The sequence below is a fragment of the Entamoeba invadens genome (assembly GCF_000330505.1).
Source record: "Entamoeba invadens IP1 unplaced genomic scaffold scaff_1105074724993, whole genome shotgun sequence".
Lineage (NCBI taxonomy): Eukaryota > Evosea > Mastigamoebida > Endamoebidae > Entamoeba > Entamoeba invadens.
Window position 1 is genome coordinate 248,478 of NW_004440356.1, and position 4,850 is coordinate 253,327.

A 4,850-nucleotide genomic window follows, 5' to 3' on the forward strand; every position below is an offset into this window, starting at 1 on the left:
GTCCAATTTTCGTTCATTCGTTTTGAACATGATAAAATTTCAATCAAAATTGTTTTATCACAAAACATATAAAATTCACATAATGTGGTTGAGCATTATCATATTAAATCATCATTAAATGTTTTAAACACTTTTTGTATCAATTAATAAAAATTTTGGAAGACTATATTACTTAGTAGACATCGGGCTCGGGTTCTAGAATTTGGGTTTGTTGGGCCTAATAAACTCAATTGCCCGCATTTTGCAGCCATTCAAAAAAATGTCATTTATTTTTTTGATTTCTTTTTCTGAAAACAACAAAAACGATTTTTTAAAATTAATCAGATTGAAATCATTAAAATGCATTAAACAATAACTCAAAAAACAAACTTGAATTTTTATTGAGTTGAAAAACTAAATTCTTTTATTTGTAATTTTTTTCTTTTTTATTGTTTAAAGTATTATGAAAAAAGGCAAAATAATACAAATTAAACAAATAATTTTTATCAGTCAAGAAATAATTACATTTCTTTAATTTTAACTTCAAAAAGTTAAATACATTTAAATAATTAAACAAAAATGTTTTAAGTTGTACTATTCTAGTTCAAAACAGCTATCTTAATTAATTAGTTAATATATTTAAACAAATAATCTTCATCATGATAAGATAATACACTTTTAATTTATTAATATATTGATAATCTAATTACTTTGAAAAATCAAAATATATTTATTGTCATATAAATGTTAAAATAATTTAATTCGTTTGTCATTATTTTATTTATTAATGACCGATGCTTTTAAGCCAAAAATATCAACATCAACAGATGTTAAATTAAATAAATAAATAATAAAAACTGTTATTGTGTATTTACTTTAATCATTTTAATATAGATAACAAACTTTGATTGTTTTATGTAAACATTTTCGAGAAAAATCTTTTGTGCTTGTTTGAATTAATTAAATACAAAAATAAACAATCAATAAACGTGCAAGTATTAATTCAATGGTACATTTTGAATCAAAAAGTACTTTTAAAAACCAGTTTATAATTAATTATAGGTGGTCTATAAACTGGTTGGTAAATTTATTAGAAACTTTTAAGGGAAAAAAACAATATTTACACGTATTTTGGAAAAGAAAAACCCTGCTCTGCAGTTTTGGGAAGTATAAAACATGTTAATTTCTATTTTTGTTGTTTTGCAAATTTAGAAATTAATAAAAAACCAATGAAACCAAAAAACAACCAATGAATAAGAACAAATCATTTATATTTTTTGTGGATAAAATATATTATTTCGGAAGAGAATTGCGTTCTCTTTTTTATCATATAACACATATTTAAACATTTTGTTCACACACTACACAAAAAGTGGTCAACGACCGTGGCAAATTAAATTATCTCGCTCTCACACACATTGTATATTATATTTTATCACAACCTCTCCTCGCATATTATAAATATCGTAATGAATGACTGTTTTGAGTTCAAAATATTTTTTTTATAGTCCAAAATTCTATTTTTTCAATCTGTTGACTTTTTAATCCATTCTTATTTTATGTAATTTTATATTATTTAAAATATATATCAAAACGTAACAACATTTTTGATTAATACAATTAATATTTTAATATAATAAATTATTAAATTTTATTTGTTTATCGAGATTCATTTTAAATTATTATGGCAATAAATGGCGATTAAAATATTTATTGAAAGCATTTTAATAAAAAACATTATTTTTATAAAATGTTTTTACTTAAGATGTTTGTTATATTATACTATTATATGCAAAATTATTAATAATATATATTATGCTTATTAATTAGTTCATAAAATTATTATTTTATTAAGAATAATTATTCAAACATCAACTTATTCTTTAATAAATAACAGGGATCAGCACACAACCTTCAAATGGTGTATTTAACATGTTGTTAACAGCTTTTTATTAACAACAAAATTCACTCTTGATATCCAAGAATGTGTTTATTAAAGTTGACTTTATTAATTTTTATAAAACTAAAACAATATTATAATTTACTATCAATAAAACTATTTATTTTTCATTTTATTTTCAAAAAATCAACAACCTTACAATTATTAATGTTGTGCATTTACCTATCATTCATTTCAATTTATTTATTCAATAGATGTTATCAAAAAGTCCATTACAACATTTTGAAATTCCAATTTTTCAAAATAAAAAGTATAAATTATTTTTACAGGTATTCGTTTTTTAACTTTTTAAAACACATATTTTACATATTACCCTTTATAACGAACAATAATATTATAATCTTATCCCAAATGTATCATATATAACACTTTGTGTTTAAACGTATTAAAATAAATATCATCGTTGAGAGAAACGATGACTATTTTTTAGATAAATACAAAAACAAAGGTTTCATTTTTCTCTCCAAAAAACAAAAATTATTGCAAATTTTTACCCGTCACTTCGCAACGGGGTTGTTACAAAACACTATTTGTAAAAACATATTTTTAAAAGTTACAAATACAATACTTGACTTACAAAAAGCGTTCATATTATTGGCCAGTTAATAAATCCATTTTCCTTCCACAAACAAATAAATCAAAATTGTTCCAAAAAGTGAGCGAAAACGGAAAATCAAGGGTTTTTGTTTTTTTGAATAATAACAATAAATATTAATTGATTATGTTTTACATTGTATTAATTTCGAAGTTTTGGAGCCTTCCTTAACTAGTTTATGGATCCCAACCAGTTTATAGACCCCCTATAGTGTTATTATCAAAAATGTAAATACAAATAATAGGTTAATTTATTAATGTATTTATTGAGTTGTTAAATATAAATATTCAATTTGAATACACACCAAATACAACAACAGATATTTTTTTGTTTTGAAAACAACACAATCTAAATAGTAATTCTTTATATCAAGTGTTTGATTGTCTATTTAAAATGTAAAGAGTTGAAACAATTGAGTAACTTACAAATAAATTTTATCTTTTTATTAAACAAAAATGTTAAAGTAATTATCACCACTAATTAATGGGTTTGTATTTCAAATTATATGTATATAATGCAATACATGTCTTTAGTCGACATCAATAATTCAATAGTTAATTCACATATCTTGAACGACCTATAATAATCTTAATTATTTTTGTTCATATTATTATTTTGTGTATTTTTTACATTATTGATTAAGAATTGTTTAATAAAGTTTATTAACATTGTTAAAAATGTTTGTAAAATATATTTTCAAAAAACACAATAAAATATTTACCATTTTGCAATTCATAATTATAAAAATATATTATGATTTCCAAAATTTCATGTTTTTATATATTTTTAAACTTAATACATGTGCATTTGAAATATTTTTTATAATAATTAATTTTTTGGAAAAAAATGTTTAAAATGGCAATATTTTACTAATGCCAGAGTTTCCCAAGTGTTGGAAAACGGAAGCAGATTTGATAATTTTTGTTTTTGTCATATCAAAAGAAATTATATTAAAAAAATAATTGGAAAAAAAAGTTTGTTGGTAAATTCTGTTTTTTTATTAATTGATTCAAAAATAGAAATGAACGAAATTCCTATTAATAAGTGGTAATCCTAATAATAATACCCACAAAAACAACCAATCAATTTAAAATGTTGTTGGATTGTTTAAACAAAATTGATGTAAATTTAACTGTAAGAACGGGCATATGAGCTACATTTTTATTGTTATTTCTAAAATAAATAACCAATTAATTTATTAAATAATTATTATACCAATTTTAACGCAACAGATAAAAAACAAATCAATTACAGGCTTGGCAACTCAAGAATCAACTAAAAACCACAGTCCACACGTACAACATCGTGTACTTTATTGTGGGCAGGTAGGCCAACATCAAAACCTTTTTCGAACTATGAAAGGGTTTTTATTCAAGTCAACTTTAGTTGTTTATATTTGTTCTCAGATCGTTCTTTTATAGCACAAATTACAATTATAATTACATTTTCTATAATATTTTATTATAATTAAGCAACAATAATTATGGCAATCACAATTCTTGTCTAGTTTAAAACTATATATTATAGATTAAAACCATTAACATAATTGGTTTTCATTTTGTTTAAAAAAGTAATTTATTGTTGTAAATTTATTTTTTATATTTATAATTGAATTGTTTTTCAAATGGCATATTTAATAAGATTAAAATAATCATTCAATTTTTAAATAATTTTTATAATATACATAGTTTTTTATTGTCAATGGTAAATCTTAGTTGTTTTAATTATTCTCAATTATGTTTTTATTATAAATAATTTAAATACAAAAAACATTTTTACAGTATTGGTCAGATGGGAATTGGGTACTACGGCGAGTTAAAAGGTTTTTTAACACTTTAAATAACATTGAACAAAATTCAAGTGGTTTACAAATCGGGGAAATATTGAGTTTATTAAATAAATTTCCGTTTATTTAGAGTTTGTATTTTGTGTATAAACAATACACAAGTCAAAAAAGAAAAACCATCAAAATTTTGATTAATATCCATGTAAAAACAGGCCAAATCAAAAATAAGGGTGTTTTTTAAGTGTTAATGTAATTTTGAATTGAACTTTTAACAATTAAATAATCGATTTAATTAATCATGTTTTTCATGGTTAGTCAAAAACTATAAGGGAATTAATATCTTAGTAGTAATTATTTTTGAGATTGATTTAAAAGTTTTTTTAATTAACGGTTATTTTGTTAAAATAATTTTTAATGTGTTTGTAATGGTTATCATTAATTAAAAAATATAATTTATAATTCATAAATATAGAGTCAGTCTTTTAAAGTTATCTGGTGGACAAAAAATAGTTTTAATTTTGTTTAAACAA